This window comes from Pinus tabuliformis, chromosome 3_2 (assembly GCF_031772625.1).
Source record: "Pinus tabuliformis cultivar Carrire ecotype Pingquan chromosome 3_2, CPIR1, whole genome shotgun sequence".
In the NCBI taxonomy this organism is placed as follows: Eukaryota; Viridiplantae; Streptophyta; class Pinopsida; order Pinales; family Pinaceae; genus Pinus; species Pinus tabuliformis.
In genome coordinates, this window is record NC_142302.1 from 438,734,427 (window position 1) to 438,752,928 (window position 18,502).

Here is an 18,502-nt window from a genome sequence, read left to right on the forward strand (position 1 = left end):
GGCCAAAGGATTTTCTTGATGGATAAAATGATAACTAGACACAAATATCTTTCCAATGAGCTATCATGAGATCAATTTGGGGTTGAGGAAGGCATTCAAAAGTTGACTGCAATAGCACTCTTCCTTGAGGCAGCCTCATTTGGCACTTTTTGACCAGTCTTGGGAGATTTGATTTTTGATAGGACAAATCAACTCCAAATTGAAAAATTCTAGTTGTCTTGGAAAGTAAACTCAAATACCTTTCCAACGAGCTATCGTGCACCTGCTTCCGACATCGGGAAGGCCTCCAAAAGACTCCTGCAAAAGCGCGACCCATTGGGTGGTGTGCGACCCGTTAAGAGCCCTTCTGCATTTCAGAAAATCAACGTGCGCGACCCGTTGGGAGGGGTGCGACCCATTGGGAATTTCTCCACAGAAATTTGCCAGTAAGCTGCCAAATGACCCCAAATCTCTTCAAGGTTGCAGGTAGGCCTCTGATCATCAAAGTATTTTGCTTGATAGAGAAAAATGAGCATGGGAAATGTGTTTTAATGCCATCAAAGTTGAAATGAGAAGTTCATGTATATTTGCTTTAAAAATGTCAAAATGCAAGTAGAGATCGGGTTTTGTTTTGCTGCTCTCAAGGTTATCCCTTTCACCCCCTGAGGTTGTTCATGAGGAGGGAAGGCCATCACAGTAGCATGATATTCTTGAGACCAGACATGTCAGCTCTCCTCCATTGGTCACTTATCAGAGAGGCCCAAGGGCCTTATTTACAGCAGCTAGGCGAGTACTATCTCCACAGCAGGTGGAAGGGGTCTTGCCTTCATCTTCAACTCAGCGAGTGTTATCTCCACATCAGGTGGAAGGGGCCTTGCTTTTTTCACCAGCACAGGTACTGCAGAGGGGCAAAGAGCCCATGATTCATGAGGATTCGGTGATTGATCTCGAGGCCAGTTCTCCTAGCCAAGAGGCGAAGGAGATCATTCAACATCTTAGGGCTGAAAATGATGTTTTACAGAGGAGACTTGAGGGTACCCAATGGACCATCACCTACCTGGAGCAGTAGAACACACAGCTAGAGGAGGAGAAGGCACTTGATGAGCTATGGAGGATTCGTAGCGACCGAGTCTTGAACCGTAGGAGGCCCGGTGATCCATTGCCTGCTGACCGAGAGTCACTGCTCATTCAGGAGAATGCCCACTTGGAGCGGCTATTGGCTAAGGCCAACCAAGAGAAAAGGCTGCTGAGAAACATGAAGAATCACTATTGGGCAAGGATGCATGTATGCAAGGCCAAAATGAAAATGTTCCAAAGGAGGTTGTCCGAGGCTCTTAGGCGGAGGAAGAAAACCAATCCACTCCATATCTTGGCTGAGGCATCCCTCAAAGATCATGGCACTCACTAGCATAAGCTACTGCACAAATCCCAAAATTTTTTGAGAATTTTGGGTAATTTTGGCATTTTTTGGAAATTTACAGGTTTTGGCTCCTCAACGGGTCTCACCCCCGGTGAGACCCTTTGTCATCGTAGCTCCGTTTTGCAAAAACTCAGCATTTCTAGATTTTTCATGCAAAATTACATATTCCCATGGATGGACTTGAGTTTTTATGGGGTTTTGGGCCTCCAAAAGGTGAAAATACATGCAAAATTTGACTTTCTGCCCCTTTTTTGAGTTGCAGAAGCAGTCTTGGGAGAATTGACTTTTGACTAGGAAAATGACCTCCAAATCCAAAAATTCTAGTTGGGTTGGAAAGTAGACTCAGAGACCTTTCCAACAAGCTATCCAGCACCCAATTCTGATACCGGGAAGGCCTCCAAACAGAGCTCCAAAGTGCGCGACCCGTTGAGGAAACTTTGCCAGATTTGACCAGTTCAGCCCAGAAATTGCAGATTTGACCCTTTTCGACTTTCTGAGGTTAATGATGATCTTGATGGATGTAATTGTGACACTTTTTGGATACTTTTGCTCTTGTTTAAAATTTCTAGAAGATTTATTCATGTAAAGGGTAAAAATTGAATGTAAGAACTGTTTTCCAAGTTTATAGAGGCAAGTTGTTTTGACTGCCTATTTTGTAGTGCTTAGTTTAGAAGTGGTTCAAACAGCTCCTAGGATAGTGAGCTCGACCCATAGAGGCAGGGAAAGAGGTTAGATCATCTATATTATGTACTTTCTTGCTCATTTTCATGGTTGGACTCTTGAGGGAGAAGCTATCACTGTATTATTTCACTTGTATCTCTGCAATTTTTGGCTAAGGAAGACCAGGGTTTTGTAGTCATCTTTGGGATTCTTGTGGACACATGTGTTGATGGTGTGTTTCTTTATGTTCTTGTAAGCTTTGTTATGTGATTCATTTCCTTTCTTTACTGCTGCACATTAAACAAATGAAGTGTTAAAGTATGAATTCATGCTAGCCATGCTCTGCTTTTAAATTTGTTTAATTTCAATGTTTTCTTCTGTCTAAAGAGAATTCAAAGTGATTGTTTGCTCTCTTTAGCTCCTCTTCTTTCATTCCTGATCATCCATCTCAAGTTAAGGCATCAACGCTGTCTCCTACCTCGCCCCAAAGAACCTCCTGCAGAAACTGTGTCAAATCCCCGCACCCTAAATTGCAGCTCATCAATTTGCCACCAAAAACCCTAGAAACCCCAAATCAACCTTTTTAATCAGTTTACTAGCCTAATATCAGTGTTACCTTGTTGGTCATCTCATCCCATTGAAGATCTACCGAGATTGACCGGAGAGAGCCTTCTCCTGCCCCGTAGGGCTAGCTACGAGGCTAAATGGTTTGATGTAGCCTTGAGGTTTACCTTTCTCAGCCTGAGGTGAAATTTCAAGCACTAACATACTGGCGACCATACTGGGGAGAACAAACTTGTTTGTGGGTTGATGTGTTTGTCTCATAAGTCTTAGACGGAGCCTGAAGTTATGCCAGGTAGCCTTCAAAAATGCTCTTGTTTTACATCAGCGTTAGTAGATAAACGCTGCTTCAGTCAATCTCCATGAGCTTGTGAAAACAACACTTCGATGTCATTTTACCCCAGTACATGTATCAAGTTCAGATCTAATTGTTGATAGTGGACAACGATCAGACACTGACAAGGCTGAAATCATTCACTGGCGACTCCTTCACTGAAAACTCTAGAGATCAATGCTTCATGGTGACTTCACTGCAGAGAGATCAGTAGCTGTGAGATTTTCAAGATGGATCGGATTGCAAGAAGATATGCTCCCCTGAGCCGAGATCACATCCCTGGTTTTCCGAATAAAATTCCGAAGGTAGATTGGTCAAGGAATCTGCCTACATTTAATGATGATGGTAAGAAGGATGTTGCTTTACATCTAGTTAGATTTCATATGCATATTCGCAAGTTGAAGGTGGATTTTCCTGAAGATTGCTTGATGAAGATATTCTTGGCCACTTTGGAAGGTGAAGCCCAATCATGGTATGAAGGTTTGCCGCCTGCTTGTATTTATTGTTTAAAGGATTTTCATGCTTTGTTCATTGAAAGATATCAAGCATCTTATCCATCATTAAATTTGGTTCATGACTGTTGCAAGCATGCTTATAGTTTTATTGAAAGCCTTGAGAAATATTATGAAGATGATAATTTCATGGATGAAGAGATCATGGAAGCCCTGTATGAAAAGCCGTTTCAGCAGCACATAGAAATCTTAGAGGATACTTGTCAAGATCAGCAGGCTGAAGATTTCCATATGGCTGAAAATGAGGAAAGAGAAAATATTGTTTCAGATCTGCCCACAGAAGACAGCAGCATGCAAGTAAGTCCAGTGTTGATTGCAGAATGTGATAATGTTAGGACAGCTACTTCAGAACTACATTCAGATCATGGTGACCAAGCATACCTTGTGCCGAATCCTGAAAAGGAGAGTTTTGTTGTTGAGATCATAGACAAAGTTCTTGATCCAAATGTCCTTATGCCATCAGAACAGAGCCTGCATGAGGAGGTAATTCAGCCAGCTCATGAACAACAAGATGAGATCTTTGTTCAAGTAAGTGAAAACTCTTCTTTCAATCATAATTTGGATAGTTTGATTGCCATGTCATATGAAGATGATCAACAATGTTTCCAAGTTTCAGAAGATCAGGACTGTCATTCAGATTTTTCATGTTTTGAAATGTTATTTCAAGAAGATAATTATTGTTTAAGCAGAAGAAAACAAAAGGCATTGTCTCCTTTGTCTGAAGAGGAGATAGATCAGCTTTTGAAAGGTCAAGCTACAGCAGATTTGCAATGCACACATAGTCAGGAAAGTGTTGGGGAAGCTTCTTCCTCTGTTGAAAAAGATGACTGTCTTGTAGATCAGCAAATAGATAATGTTTTCCTTCACAAAGATGATAATCCGGCTGTCATATCATTTGAAGATCACCTACCATATTATCTGACTACCGAAGATCATAGCATACAGGATTACCTTTCAGATTCTTCATATGTTTCTTGTGCTGAAATGCTTTTTCAAGAGGAGATCTGCTCATCTACTTGTTCAGAATTTTTTGAAGCCCATGAACATACTTTTACTGAAGCACATGATGAAGGCATATTAGAATTTGTAACAAAGGACACCTTGATCTTTCAGCACGAGGGGGAAATGGCAAAAATTCATGTTTTTCAAGATCCAATGGCAGCCCTGTTGCAGTCAACAGTGATAGTGTTTATTGCAGTATTCAGTGATGAAGGAGAAAATGGTCAACTATGTTTTTGGATGCCCACTGATAGGTTTGTATTGTTGACTAGAAGATCTAATCAGGAGAATCAATCAAGAAGGCATCTTCTTGATTGGTTGCATTGGCATTTTGATATAGTTTGATGTATATAGTCTTGTAAGAAACACCAGTGGTTGTCATCATGATTTCACATCTTGATGGACTGCTGCCCTTCTCTTGTTTTAGTTAAGTCAGTCATGAGTCATTTGTGTTTGGTCTATTGAGTGAGTTTTTTCAAGTTATTTCAGTTTGCCATCGAGTCGGTTTGAGTCAAGCTTTAGTTAAGTTTCAGTCAGTTTTCAGTCAAGTTTTCATTCAATAAATGTGTCAAAGTTTTGTGTCAAAAGTGTAAATAATGACTCCATCGCCCAATGGTTGCAAGCACTGGTCTGCTCTCCCAGATGTCTAAGGTTCTTGGCACCTCCAAGGAGCTACCATCCCCATTGGAGCCAATGTTAGTGTCAGTCTTCCCAACCTTCCTCCAGTGATCAAATATGCTCTTACAAAGTGGTCTCAAAGTTTCCAAGTCAAATTTTGTCATTTCAAAGAGTTTTCAAGCAAAATTTGGTCACTAGGCATTAGGTCTAGGGTTTGCCTTAACTCCTTCTAAAGTTGTCAAAATGTTGGTCCATGTCACCATTCAGCTGAGTCTATCATCATTCATAGGGTTTTCATTGTCATGTCAGTGTCTAATGAGTCATTTTACATCTTGTTCATGCTTCAGTTGTGCCTTGGCAAGGTCATTTCCCTCTCCTAGGGTTTTGAAAGCCAATTTCTCTTGGACGGTCAAATCATCGGAAAAACTTGTTTCCTGATGTTCATACACCTTCCCCTATCCTTAAAGTACCTTATCAAACACTTCCCATCCCTTAGATCCGCCAAATTCCTCATTTTTGCACAAACCCTAGTTTCTAGCTACACCCTGGCAATTTTCTAGGTTTGGCCTGTGTTTTGCCCTTTTCGACCCCTTCCCCTCACTCAATATCTGAGATTCCACTTTCCCCTACTTCCTAACATCCCTCCCCACTCCCCAAAATTTCCCCAAGAATTTATAAGCCCCTTATCCCCTTCATTTCGCTCCATTTCGACAAAATTCCTTGTTTCACACATCGGGACAAGTTTCACTCAAATGATGTTTCAGAGCAATCAAAGATGAATTTTGGAAAACTGAGAGAGGTTTCTGTCCAGAACATGCCAAAGAAGAAAAAACTCCTTCACTTTTTGCACAGGTGTCATTGTTTGAGATAAATGTCAAGAATACCGTTGCCTCAGGAGAATCAAAGACACCTCTGAAGTGACCTTGGGAAAATCAAGTTTTCTCCTAGCTTGGTAGGCCAAAGGATTTTCTTGATGGGTAAAATGATAACTAGACACAAAGATATTTCCAATGAACTATCATGAGCTCAATTTGGGGTTGAGGAAGGCATTCAAAAGTTGACTGCAACAACACTCTTCCTTGAGGCAGCCTCATTTGGCACTTTTTGACCAGTCTTGGGCAATTTGATTTTTGACAGGTCAAATCAACTCCAAATTGAAAAATTCTAGTTGTGTTGGAAAGTAGACTCAAATACCTTTCCAACAAGCTATCGTGCACCTGATTCTGACATCGGGAAGGCCTCCAAAAGCCTCCTGCAAAAGCGCGACCCGTTGGGTGGTGCGCGACCCGTTGAGAGCCCTTCTGCATTTCAGAAAATCAACGTGCGCGACCCGTTGGGAGGGGCGCGACCCGTTGGGGATTTCTCCACAGAAATTTGTCAGTAAGCTGCCAAATGACCCCAAATCTCTTCAAGGTTGCAGGTAGGCCTCTGATCATCAAAGTATTTTGCTTGATAGAGAAAAATGAGCATGGGAAATGTGTTTTAATGCCATCAAAGTTGAAATGAGAAGTTCATGTATATTTGCTTTAAAAATGTCAAAATGCAAGTAGAGATCGGGTTTTGTTTTGCTGCTCTCAAGGTTATCCCTTTCACCCCCTGAGGTTGTTCATGAGGAGGGAAGGCCATCACAGTAGCATGATATTCTTGAGACCAGACATGTCAGCTCTCCTCCATTGGTCACTTATCAGAGAGGCCCAAGGGCCTTATTTGCAGCAGCTAGGCGAGTACTATCTCCACAGCAGGTGGAAGGGGTCTCGCCTTCATCTTCAGCTCAGCGAGTGTTATCTCCACATCAGGTGGAAGGGGCCTCGCTTTCTTCACCAGCACAGGTACTGCAGAGGGGCAAAGAGCCCATGATTCATGAGGATTCGGTGATTGATCTCGAGGCCAATTCTCCTAGCCAAGAGGCGAAGGAGATCATTCAGCATCTTAGGGCTGAAAATGATGTTTTACAGAGGAGACTTGAGGGTGCCCAATGGACCATAACCTACCTGGAGCAGCGGAACACACAGCTAGAGGAGGAGAAGGCACGTGATGAGCTATGGAGGATTCGTAGCGACCGAGTCTTGAACCGTAGGAGGCCCGGTGATCCATTGCCTGCTGACCGAGAGTCACTGCTCATTCAGGAGAATGCCCACTTGGAGAGGCTGTTGGCTAAGGCCAACCAAGAGAAAAGGCTGCTGAGAAACATGAAGAATCACTATTGGGCAAGGATGCATGTATGCAAGGCCAAAATGAAAATGTTCCAAAGGAGGTTGTCCGAGGCTCTTAGACGGAGGAAGAAAACCAATCCACTCCGTATCTTGGCTGAGGCATCCCTCAAAGATAATGGCACTCACTAGCATAAGCTACAGCACAAATCCCAAAAAATTTTGAGAATTTTGGGTAATTTTGGCATTTTTTGGAAATTTACAAGTTTTGGCTCCTCAACGGGTCTCACCCCCGGTGAGACCCTTTGTCATCGTAGCTCCGTTTTGCAAAAACTCAGCATTTCTAGATTTTTCATGCAAAATTACATATTCCCACGGATGGACTTGAGTTTTTATGGGGTTTTGGGCCTCCAAAAGGTCAAAATACATGCAAAATTTGACTTTCTGCCCCTTTTTTGAGTTGCAGAAGCAGTCTTGGGAGAATTGACTTTTGACTGGGCAAATGACCTCCAAATCCAAAAATTCCAGTTGGGTTGGAAATTAGACTCAGAGACCTTTCCAACAAGCTATCCAGAACCCAATTCTGATACTGGGAAGGCCTCCAAACAGAGCTCCAAAGTGCGCGACCCGTTGAGGAAACTTTGCCAGATTTGACCAGTTCAGCCCAGAAATTGCAGATTTGACCCTTTTCGACTTTCTGAGGTTAATGATGATCTTGATGGATGTAATTGTGACACTTTTTGGATACTTTTACTCTTTTTTAACATTTCTAGAAGATTTATTCATGTAAAGGGTAAAAATTGAATGTAAGAACTATTTTCCAAGTTTATAGAGGCAAGTTGTTTTGACTGCCTATTTTGTAGTGCTTAGTTTAGAAGTGGTTCAAACAGCTCCTAGGATAGTGAGCTCGACCCATAGAGGCAGGGAAAGAGGTTAGATCATCTATATTATGTACTTTCTTGCTCATTTTCATGGTTGGACTCTTGAGGGAGAAGCTATCACTGTATTATTTCACTTGTATCTCTGCAATTTTTGGCTAAGGAAGACCAGGGTTTTGCAGTCATCTTTGGGATTCTTGTGGACACATGTGTTGATGGTGTGTTTCTTCATGTTCTTGTAAGCTTTGTTATGTGATTCATTTCCTTTCTTTACTGCTGCACATTAAACAAATGAAGTGTTAAAGTATGAATTCATGCTAGCCATGCTCTGCTTTTAAATTTGTTTAATTTCAATGTTTTCTTCTGTCTAAAGAGAATTCAAAGTGATTTTTTGCTCTCTTTAGCTCCTCATCTTTCATTCCTGATCATCCATCTCAAGTTAAGGCATCAATGCTGTCTCCTACCTCGCCCCAAAGAACCCCCTGCAGAAACTGTGTCAAATCCCCGCACCCTAAATTGCAGCTCCTCAATTTGCCACCAAAAACCCTAAAAACCCCAAATCAACCTTTTTAATCAGTTTACTAGCCTAATATCAGTGTTACCTTGTTGGTCATCTCATCCCATTGAAGATCTACCGAGATTGACCGGAGAGAGCCTTCTCCTGCCCTGTAGGGCTAGCTACGAGGCTAAATGGTTTGATGTAGCCTTGAGGTTTACCTTTCTCAGCCTGAGGTGAAATTTCAAGCGCTAACACCTTCCACAGCAAACGAGATAGCCATCTAGGCTAATTGGAATCTACAATTCCAACAGGGCACTCACTCTCCTCCCCCGTCTGTGTGTAACATCAGCAGAAAGGACTCCCGGACACCTCCCCCAAAGAATACCATCAAGCTCAATTTTGATGGCGCCTCTAAGGACAACCCAGGGAATGCAGGATTTGGGGGTATTTTCAGAAATCATGAAGGTCTCCCCATCCATATTTACTTTGGAAAGTTAGGCTGGGACACTAACAACGCAGTCGAACTGGAGGGGCTTTAGCAAGGGCTCCTCCTTTCTAGGTGTCTCAACTTACAGCCCCTGGAAGTAGAAGGCGATACCCAAATTCTCATCAACATGGCAAAAAAACTATAACACGGGACTCAGGAGAGGAAATTAGCCAAGAGTTGGAGGCTTGAGGCAAGGCTGGAGGCCCTAGAACAGTTTCTCCACAACAATCAAGCCATTGTCTTCAATCATGTTAAACGGGATGGTAACAAGGTTGCTGACCTCCTCGCTAATTGGGGAGTGGAGGCGGAGCACACCATACTCTCTGGTCCCATAAACATTATTCATAATTATGATCAAGCTCAGGAATGCAATGCTCTGGTTCAGAAGGACGCAGCTCCCCCGGATGCGGGTGATTGAAATGGTCTTAAACTTGATAGGACTGGGGTGGGGCGAGGCGGCTCGACACCTGCCCACCCAGTACAAGGTGTTAAATACCGGCGATAGGAGCTACGCCTGGCATGCACGCGAGCAGGTGTATACCATCTCCCCATCAGGTGATTTGGGCTCATTCTCTCTACCCACTGCAACGGATCCTCCCTCCACACGCTGCTACTTGCACGAGATGATGGCGTTAATCAATGAAGAAGTTATGAAGGTGGTTGTTTGTGACAGGTTGGGCAAGTTTAAGGAGGGGCAATGCCCTGCGCTCAAGCTCATTCCTTGTGAATTGCTTGTTTGGGATCATCCCATTGCCTCTGTTCGAATTCCGGTTCTCTTGGAAGTTTCTGAGCCTTCGACAAGGAAGCTCTGGCTGGCCCTTCAAGGACAACTCCTTTGGCACATTTCTTTCCATGGGAGGGCTCTGGGTCTGAGTCTGAAGATTCTTGGGTGGGTTTGTTATTTTTTTTCCCTATCCTGGGCGCCGGCTCTCATGGAATGAGTCTGAGTAATCCTCTTACTGCCTGCGTCCCTTTGTTCCTCAATTCCGCCTTCCGTCTGGTCTTCAATTTGGGAGGGAGGGAGATTGGCCTAGGCAATCCATCTGGTATACTAAGGCATTCTCTCGGGTCCCCGCGTATCAGTGGTTTTGAGCTCTAAGCGCGTTGCAACTTTTCCATTACCCCCTCTTCAATGGCTCGTTTACGTCAAAGAATGGGGTGCCACAGATGGCAACCCCAGCGCGCTCCAACTGGTTTTTCCTCAGACTCGCCCGCCCCCACCAGTGAACTCTTCACTGGTCATTATCCGGGAACCCGAAGTGGGCGAGGGAGATGGCAGACTTCCAGCCATTATCGCGGGCCTCCATCCTCGACAGGCTCAACCATTTTCACATTCAATAGCTCCCTGCATCGGCCTCGGATAACTGCCCATATTTTTGTGTTCTTCTATGAAACAACTCAGCTGGAAGGTTTTGGTTCCCATCCGGAGGGCTCGGGGGCGATTGCTAGTCCCTCCTCTGCGATTCACTTTGGCATTGGAGTAGCGCCGCTATAGGCGCAGGAAGCCCCAAGATGCAGCATGCAGGATGCTGAGATGGTGCCAGCGGATCTCGGACCCTCCAATCAGGTAGCTGCTCCTGTTGATGATGTGCCAGAGTTCGGTTGGTGCCAGATCATGGAGGAAATGCCTGCTGACTAGTTTGTTCTCGCTGACGTGGGTTTGTCTTTTGGTTTTTGTAATGGTTTATTTCAGGCATGTCAACTATAGTTCTGGTGTAGAAAGGCAAAGGTCAGCCTATGTTTTTTTGTTGTTTTGGGTTCATGTGGTTCTCCAGACAAGCTTCATCCTGATCCCCTGCGTGGGCTCTGCTACTGGTTTCACATCTGCTTTCTTGGGAATTTTGGCTCTTCTCAAAGCTTTGTAAGGACTACGGTCCCTATGTAAATATTTTTCTTCTTTTTAATAGATTTAGCCTTACTCAGAAGAAAAAAAATAAAAAAAATAAAAATGAAAATAAAAATTAAATACTACTAAGAATATTCCAAATATTTTGTGGAGGTTAAATCCTTATCACCCATTTAATAATATTAATAATTAAATTAGAATTTTAGAAACTCTATTCTAAAAATAGATAAACCTATCACTATAATAATTTAGTTTGTATTTTTTACCAAATAATATAAAAATATTACAAAATATAAAAATAAAAAATATATATTTAAAAAAATAAAAATAAAGAAAATAAAGTGTTTATATATAAGTTCTATATAAATTATGGCATTTTAAATTAAAGTAATTTTTTTATTTATTAAATATATGTGGAATATTTTTATGAATTCAACGAACCTTATAATCTCTTCCATATGAACTTATCTCTTCATATAATAATATAAAAAACATTTTACAACATAAAAATAACATTTTCCTTTAAGTTAATTCATTATTATATCAAAAGAATATGGAAGAACTTTCTTTTTAGTGGTTTTTTTTTATTGGGAAACCAAAACTACTGACAAAAAAACAAAGAATCAATATCAAAATATACTTTAGGTTTCATATCATGAATGATAAACCAACAAAGTCTCTTGCAATATAAAACAAAAAATAAACTGAGTCTAGGCAATTATAGAGAAGAATTAATAAATAGGTTTTTTTTGTTTGTAAGAGTTGTGCCTAGCTAAATAAAAATACCAATAGAATTGAGTAATTAAAATCATATAAAATAAGAAGAACCCGAGGCATCCACCTCAATAGGACTAAGGCGCTCCTTTCTACAACCACTGCAATTAGTGTCCAAAGGTAGCCACTCTTCTATATGCTTGAAATAGAGCCTCATCTCCTTTTGGTTCAATACCACTTTGTATAGCATAAGGAATATCTCTTCATTTTCTTAATTTCTTTCCATAACTATTTTCCTCGACAACATTTTTACCTTCTAGTAGAGGCTAATGGTGAGGAGGTACTGCTTTCATCTTCCTCAGGTGTGCCCTAGGTCAAGAACCCAATTCAAAATGTCTACCATGAACTCTAAATATGAGGTGCAACCTTAGTTGACTACAATTTCCTTCATCTCCCTTAATTCCTCATGAACTGTTTGAGGTATTTTCTCTGCATATGCCCAAGATGAGGTTGTAGCATGTAAAACAAGTCCACAAATCCTCTAGATCCAATTGATTGTCCCTTTGTTGATAAATAAGAGTATGGTATATGACCATGGTGGATGGAACACAACATTGAGACACAGATAACTAAAAAAGATAATTATGGAATCACAAGGTAAAAATTGTGAAAAATGTCCAATGAGAAATAGAAATCTCTCCCCCGCTCATTATGAGGTAGGGAAAAGAGAGCTCCCAATCGAGGTTGTAAACTAACATCACAAAGAAGGGAAACAAAAACTTGGAGGAGGGAAACCACAAAATCATCATGATCTAGAGTAGAAATAACTGACATTAGGCCTCCTCCATTGTTATATTTATATGGAGGTCTTTTATGTAATTTTAAAGTTGTTATTAGTACCATGAGTAATTAATACTATTACATTAAGTTCCTATCATCCATCTTGTTGTCGCTTTTTCTAGCATTTGCAGCACAAGTGCTTCATGCAATATAGAAGCTTCCTAAAGACGGCCTCAGGTTGAAGGGGGAGACCAGTGCCTAGGACATCTTAAAGAGTGCTTGACAAATTTATATTAAATATTTGCAGCACTTCAATTGTCACAAATAATGCAAATGGGTTTGATTCAGAATCGTTCATAAAGGTACTAAACACAAAGCAGCTTGTACACAAGAGTACTCAGGAAATAATTTTCAAGTCACAGGTGGTCAAATCAGATTAGGAATGTGCAGTGATTTAATTGTTGAAACATAGGTAATGGGAGAAGACAGTAGAAGAGGAGTCCATCATATAAAGCTCAAGGTCTAAAAATTCTATATCTCAGGACTCAGAGGGAAATGAGAGAGGGGAATCTCTATGGAATGTTGAGATGCATGGAGCATTGTTTAAAGATTTAATTCCTACAACGATGCATGCATTTTCCACCAAAGTTTTGATTTAAATGGATCTGCATCTGAAGGAAATACATATAGTTTCTACTTAAAATGTAATCTAAGAAGAATTATTTAACACATATGATAAAACAGGGAGAGAAGAACATACTACATTCCAAATCAGTTGGAATCACCAAAAACATTGTATTAATATCTCGAGGAAAACCAGCATACAACGAGCTTCAGACAGATCTTTAGGAAACCAGGAGAAGGTCTCATAAGAGAGAAGTCTTTCCCAAAAATTATGAACCTTTGTTAAGTGTTTCTTCCTTCCTTTTATAAGGAGAAGAAGAACTTGGAAATAAGTCACAAAAATATCTCAGGCCAGAGCATCCAACTGTCTTCTTGACTAGTTGTCTCGGTGTGCAGGCTCTGTCGCCTCAAATTATTACAACAAAAATATGCCTTTCTTTAAAACAAAATAACAAAAACAGTCAAAATCAACAAAAAAAAATTAACATGTGAAGCTGAAATGATGGACCTGTAAAGATATCTCCACACCACTTCCTTTGCTGCCCTCTAGTCCAACCATGTTTCTACCACATTACACCTCATACTCTCTCGGTCAGTTCCCTGTTGCTTTCGCTCTCAACCACTTTAATTATTTACTTACAAGAGTCGAGAGTGATCACTCATGGTGGCCATAACAAATTCTAAGCACAACGACCAACTCCTCCATCCCCTTATTTAACATTCTATAGGAACCAATCATGCCCTGTGAAATAATCACACAAGTGTATCAGAGCTGAGGTCATTCAGGAACTTTAAATTGAACAGGGTTTGTAAAATAGCGAACACCAATCTCCGATGCACCATATGCTTCCTCTTTGGATTGTCGATTTCTAATTAGACATGTGTTGGATCGACACGAACTCAAACTTAGAATTTTTCAAGTTTTCCCTTTGTCTTCTGGTTTTGAGAGGTAGAACTTCAACTTGCTCTAGCTTTTGATCCAAAAGTCTATTCTAGGATTTCCACATACCATTGGAAATCTTTTTCAAAGAAATTTCTTTTGGAGGGGCTCTGATTTGGGCTTTATGTGCTTCTATGCCTTGGAATATGGTTGTAAACCTCTATTTTCCTTTTCACTCTTTTTTACAGCTAAAAAACTTTTTGCATAAGATGACAACAATGGCTCCAACTGGAGACAGTGCCTTGCTAGCAAGGTGTTGAGAACCTGCAAACTAGAAGCCTTCTATCTATTAGGCATGGAGTCATTTTATTCATGTATATAAAAAATATAAATATAAATATAAAGAACTGAAAGCATTGCTGATATTTTATAATGGCTCATCGGTATGTACAATGGGTGAGAAAGAAACCTCTTAATGTTGGAAATAAAGCTTGAGGAATTGCCCATTTACAGGCAGGTCAAGAATTTCACCATCCAAGTTATCCAACATAAAAGTATTGTTTCTTTTAGTCTCAATAACCATGAAGGGATCAAATTTACCATGTTTCCCTTTGTCTTCTCTTCTCACATCCCACCTCATAACTAGATCTCTTGAGGTGAGATGTGAGAACTAGATCTTACCAAACAAGGATTTCATTCTTTGTTGGTAGTTGTCTAACCTATGATTTACGTGTTCTCTGGTATCTTGGAACTCCACTAATTTATTTATCCTTATAGTCAGGGATTTGGGTTCTTCTTCCACATATTGTAGCATCTTAGAAACCGTCATAGCAAGTTCTATAGAGAATACAACTGCTTTTCCATAGACCAACTCGAAAGTTGATTTACCTGTAGATATTTTTGGAGTGACCTTGTTTGCCCATAGTGCAAATTTTAGTTGAGAATCCCATTTTATCTGGCTTTCTACAATTGCCTTCTTTAGGATCCTCACCACCATTTTTGTTGGAAGACTCAGCCAACCCATTTCCTTGAGGATAGTAGGTAGTAGAGTGGCCAATTGTGATGTTAAATTTCTGACAAAAGGTGCTAAATTTTGCAAACTTAAAAGCATGGGCGTTATCAGTCACAATATTCACAGGACATCCAAACATGGCCAAGATATTCTCCTAAAAATTTCATTACCATAGTGTTAGTTTCATGCTTGGCTAGGATTGCTTCTACCCACTTGGTGAAATAGTCTATGGAAGTGATGATCCACTTGTGTTGGTCGTTGGAAGGAGAGTGTATCTCTCTGATGAAGTCTAGTCCCCATTGCTTGAAGGGTTCCTCTATAAAAATATGGATTAAGGGGAGTGGAGCTAATTTTTTCTTTTCAACAAACACCTGACATTGCTAACAGGACCTAACATTAGATTGAACATCTCTAAATAGTTTGGGCTAATAGAACCCTAATTTCAATATATTATGCGTAGTGGTCTTCCAATTGTAGTGCCCCCCACAAACACCACTATGGAACTCATCCATCACTCTTTGAATTTCTGTCTCAACCAAACACAACAATAAAATTCCCACAGGTTCTTTCCAGTACATTTACCCATTGGATATAACGAACTTCTGGGCTTGGGCCCTCAATGCTCTGTACTTGGATTTTTCCATCTTTTCTGGGAACCTCAAAAATAGGAGATAGTGGATGAAATTCTAATACCAGGAAAAGGCTTCATATTTGATATGAATCTTTTGAACTAAAGTCTTGATCATGGGTTGTTTACCCTCTTCATATTTTTCTGTTAAAAGGTTGATCCCGAAGGCCTAGAAGTTAGACTTTGATAGGATTTTAGCCACCCCTTGCCCTTTAACGAGTTTAGTGGGATTTACATCCATGTCATACTCTTGGATTTTTGCAATCCACTTACACCTTTTACCATCATTGTACCCTTGCACTAAGATGTCCTTAACAATTGTTGGTGGGACATAAGCCATGATGTTTTAGTGTAAAATATAAACTCTGAAAGCCTTTAGAGCTTTGACTAGAGAATATGTCTATTTTTTCAAAATATTATATTTCAGTTCAGTATCCTACAACACTTGGCTAAAGAAATCTATAGGTTGCTCATGGCCTTCCTTAATTTTCTGTAATAACACAATGACTATAATATGGGGGGAGGCAAAAGAAAATATGTAAAATGGCCTTGAATAGTTCGGGTTGACTAACACCAGAGCCTCTACAAAAGCTCTCTTGATCATTGAGAAGGATTCCCAAGAATCTTGGCTCCACTTTACTTCGTTATCCTTCTTCAACATCTCCATAATACCTTTCACTATTTCTAAATAGTTAGGCACAAATATCCTCAAGAAATTAATCCTCCCCAAGAAGACTTGGACCTCCTTTTTATTTATTGGTAGGGAAATATGACTGATGGCCTCCACCCACTTAGGATTGATCTTTACCCCTTCTTGTTCTATGATGTGCCCCAACAAGTTTCCTTCTCTCAAAGCGAACTGGTATTTCTTGGGATTTAGGGATAGCTCATACTTCCTGCATTTATTAAAGGTGAGTTTTAGATGTTCAATATGATCCTCATCTATTTTGGAGAAAACAGTGATATCATCCAGATAAACCACTATGAATTTTTCCTACTCTCCCACGAATTCTATGTCCATTTCCCTCTGGAAAGTTTATCCTACGTTATAAGGTTGAATGGCATCCTTACATACATGAAGTTCCCCCAAGGTGTAGTGAAAGTGGTTTTCTTTTGATTAGTAGGATGCACTGCTACCTAATTATGCCCTGAAAAACCATCCATCATAGACATCTGAGTAGAGCCAACTACCTTATGTAAATATGGTCCATTTTAGGCAATGGGTAGTTGTCCTTCAAAGAATCTCTATTGAGGTTCCCAAAATCCATGCACATTATTATTTATCCATTCTTCTTCCTTACAGGAATAGGATTTCCAACTCAATCTAAGTACCTCAGTGGCACAATGATCTTAGCCTGAAGTAACTTCTACACTTCCTTCTCAGTGGATGGGAGTAGAAGGGGATTGATCTGTCTGAGTTTCTTCCTACAAGGCTTCATCCCACTCTTTAAAGAAATCTTATGTTGAATGACATTTATATCAAAAGTATTTAAATCATCATAAGACCACACAAAAACATATTTATAATCTTTTAAGAGATTTAAGTACCTTTCTTTGTATTGATGAGGGATCCCTTTTGACAACTTGATCATTCGGGGCTCGTCCTCTAAGCCTATGTTGTAATCCTCCACCTATTCATTAGCTTCCTGTTCAATGGGTTTAGAAGCCACATCATTGGATTTGAATATCCTCTCCAAAGGAACTAGACCCTGTGGAATGACATTTATGTTCAGCTGCAAAACTCTATGTCCTGGGATTTTTTCCTCCCATACAGTTGGTTGTTATTTTGTCACTTCTTCTTCTTCTTCTTCATCAATCACAGAGTTTGAGAATTCCCCAATGACTTCCATGAAGCGCTTGATTTTCTCATCATCCTAAAACACTTACCATCATTTCACATTGTTAGGCACGGAGGGTCTGTACCTAAATTCAATTTCATACTTGAGCAGTGGATTTTGTGGTGGCTTGAAGTTGTTGGTAGCTATAGCTAAAGAATCAACCATTCGATTTCCTTCCCTGGGCAAGAATTAGACATTAAAAGCTGAGAAGAAGTTTTCGATCAAGTCCCAAAACTCATTTGTGTAAGCCCTCAACCCGAGGTGCTTGGTTTGGCATTGGTCCTTGATTTTCTTTGTTACCAGTTTCGAGTCTCCAAATACAGTCAGGCAGTCAATGCTTAGATTCTTCGCTGCTTGAAGGCCTAATAGAAATGCCTCGTAATATGCCACATTGTTGTTTGCTTCAAATTCTAATTTGAAAGAGAGGGGAATCAAGCTACCTCTAGAAATATCAACATCACCCATACTCCATTTCCTTCTTTAGAGTTTACACCATCAAAATATAGCCTCTAGACTTTGCTATAATCTTTCAGTTGTTGATCTGATTTGAATGCAGGTTGTACCTGTGTTTCTTCTATAATGAAGTCATCTTCTTCTAGCATGAAGTAGGATATATCCCTTTCTATCCCATACATAGAAGCATTATTTGAGAAATCAACTCTTGTTAATGTTTCAACGAAACTGGATTCTCTGTACAAACTCCTTTCCTGTCCACCAAATATAGGAATGGTAGAATAAGTAAGATAGAAATTGATGGAACCTTCTATATTTGATCCACAAGACCTGGAAAAAAGCATACCAAACCTCGCAGGGATGTCAACCACTACAATTTCTATCACCACACTTTTCACTGGGATTTGGGCCAAATTGATCACCAAGTCCTTGATCATCCCTAAGAACTTGACCCTCTTAGAGTCAAAAAAATAGAGATATTTATATGGTATGGTTATCTCTAGACCTAATTGATCCGTTATTGACAATGGAATCAAATTATGAGAAACTCCTGAGTCCAATATGCAATTATGGAGCAAGAGGTCATGTACTACTAGAGTAACATAAAAACGTGGAGTGGAGGGATCTTGT